Below are 13858 nucleotides of genomic sequence, written 5' to 3'. Positions count from 1 at the left end.
TGTGTCTAGGCTCATGTTTTTCAATATAGATACACAATTGTTCCAACACCATCTGCTGAAAACATTATCCTTTCTCCATTAAATGGCCTTTGTTCTTTTGTTAAAGGTCAGTTGACTATACTTGTGTGGGTCAATTTCTGGGCTCTCACCTGTTCCAATGATCTATGTGTCTATTCTTCAGTATTGTGTTGGTTATTCCATATAAATTTTAGAATCAGTTTGTCAATGTTTACAAAATAACTTGCTGGGATTTTGAGATTTTTTTTGAATGTATAGATCAAGTTGGGAAAAACTATGTCTTAACAATATTAAATCTTCCAATCCATGAATACAGAATCTCTCTCCATTTATTTAGATCTTCTTTTTTTTAATGTTTTAAATACTGATTTTTATATTTTCTGAATACAGCTCCTGTACTTATTTTGTTGGAGTTACACCAAGTGTTTACTCTTGTGCTACTGGAAATAGTATTTTTAATTTCTAATTCAACTTATTCCTATGTATATAGGAATGCAGGTAAGTTATAACAGAGTATTCCTAATTCCTCCTTCCCATCTCTTATGAAAGTGCTGTCATTCCTTTCACTTATCCGTATGCTTTAATCACCCAATACATAGTTATTATTAATGCTTTAAATAAATGGGTATCTTTCAGATCAATTAAGAATAAGATAAATAAAAGATATTACCTTTACTCCTTTTCTAACACTTCCTTTATACAGATCTGAGTTCCTGACCTATATCATTTTCCTTCTGCCTGAAGAACTTCTTTTAACATTTCCTGAAAAGAAGATCTGGTGGTTATAAATTCCTTCACTTTTTGTTTATCAGAAAATGTCTGTATTTCTTCTTCACCTTAGAAGGAAAATTTCAGCATATATAAAATTCTGGGTTGGCTGAGTTTTTCTCTCAATACTTTATACATTTCATTCTACCTTCCTCTTGTTCATGAGGTTACTGATGAGAAGTTCACTGTAATTCTTACCCTTGTTCCTCTACAAGTATGGTGTTCTTTCTTCTAGCTTCTTTCAAAATTTTCTCTTTGTCTTTGGTGTTCTGCAGTTTGAATATATGTCAAGCAGGTATCTATTCTGCATAGTGCTTTCTGAGCCTCTTGGATCTGTTCTTTGGTGTCTGTCATTAATTTAGAAAGTCCCTGGCCATTATACTTCAAATATTTCTTCTGTTCCGGTCTCTCTTTCTTCTGCTTGTATTCCAATTAAACATATGTTACACCTTTGCAATAGTACCTATGGTTCTTGGGTGATGAGTTCTGGTCTTTGTGGGAGTTTTTTCCCATTCTTTTTTCAACTTGAATTTTAGTTGGGGACGTTTCTATTGACCTATCTTCAAGCTCAGTGATTCTTTCTTTGATTGTGTCCAGTCTACTGGTGAGACATCAAAGACATTCTTCATCTCTGCTACAGTATTTTCTTTAGTTCTAGCATTTCCTTTGATTCCTCCCTAGAATTTCCATTTCTCTGCTTACATTATCCACATGTTCTTGTATACTGTCTTTTTCTACTTTTTTCACTAGAGCTCTTAACTTATAAATCATTGCTATTATTTTAAATTCTTTATCTGATAATTACAACATCTGTGTCATACCTAAGTCTGGGCCTGATGCTTAGTCTCTTCAGACTATTTTATTCTTGCCTTTGGTAAGCCTTGTGGTAAGGTATGGGAGAGAGGAAGCATTCTATAAACATATGATTATATCTCAGTTTCAGTGGACTTTAGTCTCTGGACTTTGACCTTCACAAGTGCTTCTTGTAGCTTTCTCCTGACTTAAATGAGAATGGAAGGCTAAAGGGAGTTCGAGTGGGAGGAATGTTCTTTCCCCAGTGAGATAAGGTTCTGGCATTTTCCCTTTGGAGAGTAGGCCTTGGTTAGGGAACATGCTCATGGCACATCACAATGACTACTCTTCCCCTCCCCTGCCAAAGCCACGGGGAATCCCTCTTGAACGTTCACCATGAGAACCTGGTAGTGTTCCTGGAGGTGAAACCCACAGAAGTGTGAGGACCCCCTAAGACTATAGCACCAGGAGTTTCTCACTTTCGGGCTAGCTCACACTCAGCTTCCAGCAATTCATCAAAATTATCACTTTTACTACCAAAATTACCTGCAGCTTCTACTTCAGATAAACAGATCTAAGCTGTGGCTCTTTGGGTTCACTTTTCTCTCCAGATTTCAGGGTGGTGATTTGCCCTGCAACTTCATTTCTCTGATAGGTCTCAGAAAAGTCATTGGTATATAGTTTATTCCAATGTTTCTTGCAAAAACGGAAGTGGTGACTTTCAATCCAAAGATGTTTCAGAGCTGACACTGAAAGTCTAAAAATTATCTATTTTAATTAGAAAAAAGCTTAAGATTGGCAGGATGTAGTCATTGTTAAAGCTGAGTGACAGACTCATAGTTGTTCTTTATAAAATCTCTACTTGTAGAACATTTGAAAATTTTCTTAACAAAAAGTTTATTTTTAATAAAAATTATTGTTAAGTATCTGAAACAGGGTAGCTTTAATTAATAGGCACAGAGGCGGAAAAAACAGTCATAGTCAACAGTATTTATTGAATATCCAATATGTGCCGATGACTGTGCTAATTTAATTAGGATACAAGGATGAAGACTACTGTTTCCTGCCCTCATGGAACTGATTGCCTTTTGGAAACAGCTAGCATTATGTAAGTAATTATGAATTAATTATTGTGCTAAGGGCTACAAAGGAGGCTTTTTCATGGTGCTATGGAAGCAGATAACAGAGAATAAAGAATCTAACCTGGTCTGGAGGGTAAGAGGCGGTCATCTCAAAAACAATCAGAGGAGACATTGCAAGAGGAGCCCCCATGCTGGGCCTATCTTCAGGAGACCCAGCAGCCTGGATGGAAGGTATAACCTGAAGTTAGGCTGGACCTGAGGGCTGGCCTCCAAAGGTTGAACATAATAAAGATAATGTTAAAGGTAAAAAGAGTGAGAATGTTTCAGAAGAAAGCAAAATTTCCATAGATTGGAATCCCAAGTAACCTCCTATCCCTCCTGACCACCTGAATGTAGACTGGACAACCAAGTGAGATTTTCACAATTCATTCTTGATTCCTATAATATTAACTTTTCAATGAACCCTCCCTTCCCTACCTATTCAAATTCTCTCTGGGTACCAGTAAGCTCTGGATTAACTTGTTCCTGGAGTAATCCCCAAAGAAGAAGGGTTGAGACTTCATGTTGGACAGAGATAAAGACAGAGGAGCTAGGCAATTAGAAAAAATAAAATGAAATTTTGGAGTTCTGCACACAGGTGGGCCATGGTTGCAACATATAAACTAATGCAAGATACATGTCTCTTGTGTGTAACATTTTTTTCCCATCTGGAAAACAAAAATTATGCCACTTACCACCTCTAGTGTGGACTATTGCTAAGCAAGTTGAACAATTATGTCTATGAAAATATTTTCTATCAATTTATTACACAGCTTAATGATAATTTATAATGGTAATTATTAAAATATAGACTGATACCAACATTTAGAGCAACGCTAAACTTCCCAAGTTATCAATTTATAATTTTTCAAATAATAGCAATTAATCATCTTTATTATTATGGCTAAATGATAATGATTTGTAATACAGTATCATATGTTTGCTCTAAATAATAAGAGAAACACTAATCTATTATGGTGAAGATAATAACACTAATAATGAGAGACTGATGATTGCTAATCACTTCATATTATTGGTATTAAAATATCCAATCATCAAAAATCGGGGACTTTCCTGTTGGTCTGGGGTTAAGACTCCACACTCCCAATGCAGGAGGCGCAGGTTTGATCCCTGGTGGGGAACTAAGATCCCACACACCACACAGCGTGGCCATAAAAACAAACAAACAAAAAAAAAATCGGGTGAAATAAAACCTAGTGAAGGCGTATGGCAAAATAAGTGATCCATATTCGCCAAGTATTTCAAATCAGGATTCTAGGCCAGTGGTTTGCCACATTGGCTGCCCATTAGGAAAGACAAGACTGGGGACCTTTTTCAAAGTACCAATGCCCAGTACCCCCCACCTCCCCACCCCCAAGAAACTGATTTAATCAGACCAGGTGTGGCCAATTTTTTTTCAAGTTCCCCAAGTGACTCCAACATGCAGCCAGAGTTGAAAACCACTGCTCTTGATGTTTGATTTTTACACCTGAGAATAAAGATCTATTTGCTCCTAGGGGCAAAATGGAATTCAGAAACCCACTTGCCCAGCCTCTGTCAATCAGTTCTGTGTATAGCAGAGGAATGAGTTGTTAGTTTTAGTTGTCAAAGCATTTTCTTCATGGAAAAGAAGTACATTAAAATACCAAATTACGGTATTTACATATTGCATGTTTTTTTCCAACTGCGTTCCCATAGCAACTAAATCCATTTGCTCCCTACTTTCTCCTGAGTTATTTTCCATCGTGAGCCATGCTTTATTAGTGAGGCAAACAGTCTGCCCTCTGAAATGACTGTTTTGCTGTTTACTATTTCTTTGCCAAGGAATTCAACTCTACTTGGCATCTTCCTCCCTCCTGTGCTACCAGAATTTGATAAAGTTGGCTGCTGGTTTGGGCAGAGATAATGTCCCTGCCCACTTTCCTCAATCTGGAGCAGTCCCTGCGTTTTTTCTGATGAGCTACTCAAGAAAAGTCAAGTGGAGAGGGAAGCTTCCCTCAGGGAACCTGGAACTGGAAAAGGATGCAAGAGAGGGGATCCATCGAATCCCAAACAGTGACCAAGTTGCTTAAATTGACAGTGGACAGAGGGTAACCCAGCTCCCAGGGACCTCCCTAGGCTTGGTCAGGCAGGGTCACTGGCAGAAAGGAGTCACGGCTTTGGAGCTGGACACCCTCGAGCAGGGAGAAAGTGAGTCCTGCTCCTGTCATGAAAGCATTACTCAGTCCCCTGAGAGGAGGCCCCAACTAGGCGTAGGACACTGAGATCTCTTTGTGATTTCACCCAGACAACTTGGCAGACTGCAGGGCCTGTTAGTTTGTTTGAAACTATGACATTTCACTTGCTAATGGGGCTCTGCTTTGCAAGGGGACAGGGATGCCAAAGAAGACTGCAGGAGGGAGGCACCAGGCCCTGTGCTTCGGCGCAGCTCCCCTCGCTGACACCTGCCGCCAGGATGGACCTGGGCCACCAGCACCAGAGGAGAGATGAGGGCCACCAGAGACCTGGTGATGCTTCAAAATCTCTTCTCACTTGCTGATTCAGAAGCCTCCTCCGTCCAACAGCACTAATGAAGGAAACTTGTTTCCTCCTTTCTCCCAGGCTCCAAATAAAAGTCAGAGCTGTGGTGTAGCTACCCCGGAGCAAGGAGGCTGGTAACCCAGGCGGCCTCAGATGGCAGCAACAGAAATCACAGGCAGTCAGAGTTTCCCTCTCACGGGCAGCATCCAGGGGCGACTTACAGATGTGCATCAGTTACACTGCTTACTGCCAGGTTCTGGGGGTCACTGATACAGTCCTTCAGGACTCTTCCACCAACATCATTTATTCAAGAATAACTCCCTGTATCAGTTGGGGTCCCAGAGGAAACAGATGCCATACTTGAAATGGGTAATTTGAGGGGAGTTTAATGAAGGGACTATTTACAAAGGTATGGGCAGGGATACCCACAACATAACGTAACACAAGAGATGGTGTGTTACGTCAGAGCTAGTACTAGAAGGGCACTGCTAACACCTGAGGCCCTAACACAGAATCCAGAGGCAAGGCTGTATGGAGCTGACAGGAGCTGAGGCCTTCAGCTGAGGGAGGCAGCCAGCATGCCATTAGCACCCAGGCATAGAGGCAAGGAAATGAATACCTGGACCTCATTCTCCTCTCTCCCTTCCATCTGCCACCAGAGCTCACACTGCCAAACCTAACTGGAAGTTGAGGGCAAGGCAGCTCATTGATCTGGTCCACACAGGTCAGCCTCCTGGGGCACAAAACAAGGTGAAGTTGGGGGGAAAGTGTCTGGGAGGGCAGATAAAGACATCAAGCATCCTGTCTTATGCAGCAAAGCCACCGTGATACCCCATTACAGGAATAGATTTGTTCCACCATTGTCAGAGCCCTCCCAAATGCCAGCAAATCCCAAGACAACTGTGTCCAGGGGGTCGAAAGGGAACACTGAGAGTTTGTAATATGATGTTCAACCACAAAGAAGGCAAGCGGAAGCCTGATCTACACAAGAACATAAAGGTGATACTGAGAATATAGACTCAGCATCCCAGCCCTATTCAGTGGTACATCACTGACTTGAATCACATTGCTGCTCGTGTTTTACACTTTTCCTGCTCAAAAGGAAATCACAAGGACCCTGATATGCCCACTTCACGTGGAACACCTGCCTGGTTACTTATTTAGAAAAAAAAAAAATGGAAAGGGAAGCCCAGTTATTCTGAAGTTTGGTTTCATTTGCAGCACTAATTATGAACAGGCTTTCAGAGTCTGATAAGATGATACTTGATTAGGGAATATTACTGGCCAAGAAAAGAATGAAATCTTGCCATTTTTGACAACATGATTCTAGAGGGTATTACGCTGTGAAATAAGTCAGACAGAGAAAGATAGATACCATATGATTTCACTTATATGTAGAATCTAAAAACCAAATGAACAAACAGAACAGAAACAGAGTCATAAAAATAGAGAACAAACAGGTGACTGCCAGAGGGGAGGGACGTGGGGGCAGGCGGTGAGGAAACAGGTGAGGGAGACTAAGAGGTGCAACTTCCAGATACAAAAGTAATGAGTCACAGGGATGAAACGTACAGCAAGGAGAATGTAGTCAGTAATATTGTACTAACTTTGTGTGGTGACAGATGGCAACTAGACTTCTTGTGCTGATCATTTAATGCACAGAAATATCGAACTAACATAGTGTCGGAGGTCAGTCGGTAAGATAAATAAATAAAAATTTTTTTAAAAAGATGATACTTGATTACTGAAACTCCGATGTCTCAGGCAAATCTGCAGGATGAGGGGTCCACATTCTGGTGGAGCTCAGATAAGAGCAGATATTTGAAACGATGTACAGAGTATACGGAGGTAAGAGCAAGGTGTTCTTCTGCTACCTTCGAGTGGGGTGAGGGGAGGCAATAATGGTTACAACATCTGTCCTACCTGATTTAAGCAACCTGTCTGACGTTCTATGTTTTGCCTGTTTGTATTACAAGGAACCTGCAGAGTGCCTACGTGTGGCTCAAAAAACGATGCTCTGGCCAAATGCTAATGGTGATTGTGGGAAGTAGCACAGCTTTTTTTAAAATTCAAGGTCACATGCAAACTCGGTGGTGTGTTCGTTCCCTACTGCAATGTTTTCATAAAAATTCATAATTTCCTGGATTTCAAAACCAGGTCAAAGATGTATACTTAATCAGTTTAACTCTAGAATCGGCCACTTTAAGGTTAAAGAAGACAAAATTTACCAAACTGGTCAGGAGAAGGTAACACAGGGTGGTAGAAATCAGATTCTAATTGATTTGGACTCTCCATACTTCATACTGTTTTATTTAATACGTTCAATTTTTCCTAGTTGTTTGCTGACTGGGCGTATCATGCACTGGTCACATAAGGATCATTCTTCTTTGTAGTCCATAGCTTTGGTGACCATATTTTCCCAAGTAAATATTAAAATTTACCACCTTGACTCATACTAACCTGGAAACATATGGTCACCATGGTTATGATACATACGGAGGCACTCTGTGGTTAACAGCATCCATAATCATAGCCAAAAATACCCGCTCAAAAGCCTCTCTTTAACCCATGAACCTGTTCTCCAGGAAACTTGATACCTGTGATTAGAGTGGTTCACAGTAAGTTCAGACAGATGGAGGCATTTGTCACTTCCCTTGTACTTTCATCCTTTTGCCTTCCCATATCCAACCACTACCCCTCTCCCATCCAAAACAATAGAGCAAATACACTGAACACAAACCAATACACTCCACTCTGCTCTTAAGCCATAGAATTTCTCCACTGAGGTCTTTAGTAAACCACTTTGCCCAGACAGCTGAGGTCACCACTGTTCAGACAAGCCCCTTGGTTTTCAATCTTTCCTCTCTTCTCCACTGCAACTGAGGTTCAGGTCTCCACAGCTATGTTCTCCTTCTAAGACCCAGGTTAGTCATAGGAGGCACTTGGAGAGCCACATGTCTTGTGTGGCTGTAGAGTAGGTTCTGGGGAGAACAAGGAAGACTGGACCCAATGGAGAGGGAGAAACTGATTATCCTCCATCCACTGGGACTGGACTTAGATACAAGGCCAAAGATTTTTCTAATTTTTCCGCTAGCACCCACAATAATAGCCTATAATAGCATCCACCAGTGAGGAGCTATCACTGGTTTCTAAGCAGGGATGTGAATTAATCAAAGACAATTTCAATGGCAATGGGAAGGATGAAATGGGAGGGATGGGGAGAGAAAACTGCAGGTGGGACACCAGGTGACAGATGAGAGCCCAACTCTAGCAGTGTCTGTAGAGAAGAAAAAAAAAAAAAGAGAGAATATCTAGAAAGGAAATTTCTCAACAGAGTCAAATGCTGTAGAAAAGTTAAAGAGAATAAAATTTTTTGAATTTAGCTATTTGACCTTGTGGTTGGTGTCAAGAAAACTAAAAGGACATAATCCTGTTTCTCAGAAAACTGTCACTCTAATTGAGGAGCCCAAAATGTTAATGAAACGCTAAAGTATCTAGAACACAATTCGGTGTCTATGAAATATTTCTTAAATGACGAAGATGTTCTTCCATTTTTTTTTTCCTTCCCACCTCTTCACACTTCTTTTTTCTTCCTAGAGACCTGCCTTTTCCCAGATGACAAAAAGTTGCCACAAAAGTCGATATTTTAGTTTAAAAGTCCCCTTAACTTACGGATATTTTTCTTTCTTTGGGTTAGTTTAAACCTCACGATGTTAAATGGTAAGAGAGTTTTACTTTATTTTATTTTAAAGATCATTTCACTAGGAAAAAAAAAATGAAGATGAGCAGGAGGCAGAAAGGTAAGTTAAGAGATTCTTGTACTACTTTTCTGGTTATTTTAAGATGCTATACCATCTACCAGGTGCCAAAGGATGAGTATTTACTCCTTACAAGGTAAATTCTAACTCCACTGGAACAAAAACAAAAATATGCAGCTACAATCAACTCTTTTCCCCAAAACTCTAGGGTTAGGACTATGTGGTCAGCTGAATTCTTGGAAGACATAGTTCCTCAAAGGGGAGCCGGGACTGATCCAGGAAGAAATAATAAAGCTGTCGCTTAAAGTATTTGCAACTAAGCACAAAATACAAAGGTGCTCAAGGTGTAAGGTTATTAAGCCGTGAGACTGATTCTGTAAAGCACACAGGAACAACCAAAAAGAAAACAAATCTTTTTTTATATTATAAAGCAACTATCAAATATCATAAAATCCTCTCATAGTCTTCTGTTTTCTACCATGAGCCTGGTTTCACTTTAATACCCCCCAAACCACTCTGTGGAAATGTTTTACATGTCAACAAAGAAGCAAACAGTAACCAGAGTAGACAAAGAGAAATTTAGCTCAGACTTACAGGTTTATATATAGAGTGGCCAGACATTCTTTTCCTATTCTGCCCTTTGCACTTGCATTCTCTAGACCCTGTGTCTAAATGCTACACTGTATGCTCACATGCCTTTGAATACAATATATTACCTCCTGTTGAGACCCACATTGTTCTCCCCTGATTTTCTGGTAGTCTGCCCGCCCTCTATTACTAGTGTAGTGGTGGGTTTTGTTTTCATTCCTCAGCTACATACACTAAATTCCATCCGGAGCTCTTATTCGCCTGGCTTTTTTTGGCATCTTTCCACGTGCATCTGCATTCCTGTTAAGGGTAACATCTTCATCCCTTTCCATTTCCCCTCTTTTCCATTTCCTATGGTTTTCTCTATTTCTGTTCTTTGGCCAACCCTCCCTGCAGCTACATGTATTTTCAAATCTTCCTTGTATTTTTAAATTATCTTGGTATTCTCAGCCTTTGGGCTTTCAGGATTTATTCAAACTCTCTCATTTTTCCTCTGCCGCCTTTCCAATTATTTCTGGGTCTCATTTTGCACGGTCTACCCATAGCTTCCTTTTAAGTAAAATTTACTTTCTAAATAGTGAGATGCTTTACCAGGAGAGATGCTTTCTGCGACCTCTCCTTGCAGCACAAATTCAAAGTTTTCAAGATGAGTGATCCACCCATCCATGTGCTTCCATCTGAAGTACCCAGAGTTCTAGTATCTCCCCTTGTCATTAGTGATATAGACCATATTTCCCTATTAGAAAATGTTCCCAGAATTGGGAAACTTAGGCTAAGAGTGAGCCTGTGCCAATGGCAAGTTACTGGCGTCTCTTCTCTCAGCATACTACATTGCTTGCCTTCCCCATTATCTCATCATCCTTCCCAAAAGGACTTTCTGAACTTCGCACAAGGCACATACACACACCACACAGACTCACTTGGAAGCCTGTTAATGAAAATTAACCAGCAATTATCCTACAATTCATGGGGTCCTCACTGTCTTCTTATTGATCTTGATGATCAGTAGTCAGATATCTGAGTTCTGTAATTTAAGATTCATCTTCCTTCTCTCCTCTGTGAGCTGACATATCTTGATGAAGCCCTCATTTAGTAGGGACAGTATTGGCATCTCTATGAGAACAGTATAAAATAATCTTTAGCTCCCATTTAGCTTTAGTTCAAAACACAAAGTTTAAATGCCACAAAAAACAGATTTCTGGATCATTCTGTTTAAAGCTTTACTTATAACAACACTATGGACATATTCTAAGATAGTTCTACCTCAGAAAAAGGACTATAAGAACATTCTTAAGATGCCAATTTGAACCCATGCATTAAATTGCCTTCCTCGCGCTCACTTCGGCAGCACATGTGCTAAAATTGGAACGATACAGAGATTAGCATGGCCCCTGTGCAAGGATGACACGCAAATTTGTGAAGTGTTCCATGTTTTTATATATAATGGAATATTACTCAGCCATAAAAAGGAACGAAATTGGGTCATTTGTAGAGACATGGATGGAGACAGAGACTGTCATACAGAGTGAAATAAGTCAGAAAGAGAAAAACAAATATCGTACATTAATGCATATTTGTGGAATCTAGAAAAAAGGTACAGATGAACTGGTTTGCAAGACAGAAACAGAGACACAGATGTAGGGAACAAACATATGCACACCAAGCAGGGAAAGAGGGGATGGAATGAAATGGGAGACTGCAACTAACATATATACACTAATATGTATAAAATAGGTAGCTAATGAGAACCTGCTGTATAGCACAGGGAACTCCACTTTGCTGTACAGTAGAAACTAACACAACATTGTAAAACAACTATACCCCAAGAAAAAACATTTTTTTAATCCAACTGGACATTTATATCAAATATTAAACATTTTCTATCTCTTGGTTACTATTATGTACTTTAAGATTCTGTTAGCAACTTAAATATGGTCTATTTTTCATGGACCTCACCATCTCTCTAGGGAGGCCGGTAGATATAACTAAATATGCTTAATGAATTAACCAGCATGAGGGACAAAAGTCACAACTGATGACATGAAACACATTATAGATGTAATTCCTGCTTTCCATCTGATTCAACAGAGTATTTGATGACTGAACTTAAATTAATAATTCTTTGTAATGAACTTACAGTAGGTGACTTGTGTTGTAAAATGTAAACTCATTTGTATAAAAAGAGTAATTTTTGTTATCTCACAGGGTATTCATTCCTATTAAATGATATAAGGTATAAATAATGTGTAATACCTTACAACACAGCTGTGACAATTAGAGCATTACATCTCTGTATTAAAGTTTGGCAAATCAAAAAAACTTGCCTTCCTTCCTACATTCCCAATGAAATAGACAAAAAAAATTAAAATGAAGGAGAAGACATCTATATCAGTCCCGGAAAACAGCAAAAGTTGTGACAAATACTTGTCAAAAATTGTTGTGACTTCTTTTACTAGGAAAATATAAAATACCAAAATTGACTCAAGAAGAAGTAAGGAATATAAATAAGATCAAAGATATTATAATAAAAATACCATCAAATAATTGTCAAATTATAGGGGCTTCCCTGGTGGCACAGTGGTTGGGAGTCCGCCTGCCGATGCAGGGGACACGGGTTCGTGCCCCAGTCGGGAAGATCCCACATGCCGTGGAGCGGCTGGGCCCGTGGGCCATGGCCGCTGAGCCTGCGCGTCCGGAGCCTGTGCTCCGCAACGGGAGAGGCCACAACGGTGAGAGGCCTGCGTACCACAAAAAAAAAAAAAAAAGAACTGTCAAATTATAAAGGACATTTGGCCTGGGAGGTTTTATAAATCTTCAAGAAGCAAGAAATTCCGGACTTCCCTGGTAGTGCAGTGGTTAGGAATCCACCTGCCAATGCAGGGGACACAGGTTCGAGCCCTGATCCAGGAAGATACCACATGCCGCAGAGAAACTGAACCCATGCGCCACAACTACTGAGCCTGCGAGCCACAACTACTGAAGCCCGCATGCCTAGAGCCCATGCTCCACAACGAGAAGCCACCACAGTGAGAAGCCCACACACCACAACAAAGAGTAGCCCCCGCTCGCTGCAACTAGGGAAAGCCCACATGCAGCAACAAAGACCCAACACAGCCAAAAATTATTTTTTAAAAAGCAAGAAATTCTAATGCTATTTAATGTGTTAGACTACGAAAAAGATCAAAATTTTCCAATTCAATTTTAAAAACCAAATGTCATAACCCTGTTACCAAAATCCTGGTAAATACAGCACAGAAATCTCTAGACCAACATAATTTAGGAATGTTTGCACAAATATATTGAGAAATATTAGCAAATCACACCAGCAACAATTTTAAAAATAATAAGCCATTAAAGATGATTCCAAATTCTTTGCTATTCCTCCCATTGGAAGGTGGAGCCTAATTCCCTTCCACTTGAATCTGAACTGACCTCAGCAACTGGCTTGACCAATAAAATCCAGCAGAAGTGACACTCTGAAACTTCTATGGTTAGGTCATCGGGCATCTTGCAGCTTCCATGTCTGGGATCATTGCTTTTTCAAGCCAGATAAGATGTAAGAAATGTGACAACTCGGGCTTCCCTCCTGGCGCAGTGGTTGAGGGTCCGCCTGTCGATGCGGGGGACGCGGGTTCGCGCCCCGGTCCGCGAAGATCCCACATGCCGCGGAGCGGCTGGGCCCATGAGCCATGGCCGCTGAGCCTGCGCGTCCGCAGCCTGTGCTCCGCAACAGGAGAGGCCACAACAGTGAGGCCCGCGTACCGCAAAAAAAAAAAAAAAAAAAAAAGATACGTTGTGTTTCCAGATAAAATTACCCAATACCATAAAGATTCCCACAAAATTTATCTGTAAACTCAATGCAATTGCATTTAAAATCCAATAGGACATTTTTAAGTTGACAAAAGTATCATAAACCTAGAAGATAAACATGTAGGAAATCTCAGAATACATTTAGCAATATGGAATTGGTTAAGATAATTATAGTAAATCCATCCAAAGCAACACCTTGTACTTCGAAACGTTTGTGTAGCTATAAAGTTACTGACATGGAAAGATGGTCACAAAATATTATGTTGAAAAAAACTGCAATATGTTTTAGTTTGAGCCCATTTGGGTAAATAAACAAATAGAAAAATAAAGTATTTATACAGCAAAATATCAATAGTCATTATCTCTAAGAGATTACAGATTTTTTAATTTTTAAAAATTTTGCTTATATGATTTTTCTAATTCTTCTCCATTGAACATGTTATTTTTGTAACTTAAAACCAAAAATGTGGGCATATTTCTTAA

General features: G+C 39.9%; 1 non-coding gene across 1 annotated transcript; it reads left to right on the top strand.

Annotated features, from left to right (window-relative positions):
- Positions 1–10897: 10897 nt before the first annotated feature.
- On the top strand, positions 10898–11001 carry LOC116752480. The gene has a single exon (XR_004349545.1). It is a non-coding gene; the product is annotated as a U6 spliceosomal RNA (small nuclear RNA).
- The last annotated feature ends 2857 nt before the right edge of the window (positions 11002–13858 follow it).

This window comes from Phocoena sinus, chromosome 3, assembly GCF_008692025.1.
Source record: "Phocoena sinus isolate mPhoSin1 chromosome 3, mPhoSin1.pri, whole genome shotgun sequence".
NCBI lineage: Eukaryota > Metazoa > Chordata > Mammalia > Artiodactyla > Phocoenidae > Phocoena > Phocoena sinus.
This window is presented reverse-complemented; position numbering and strand designations above follow the sequence as displayed.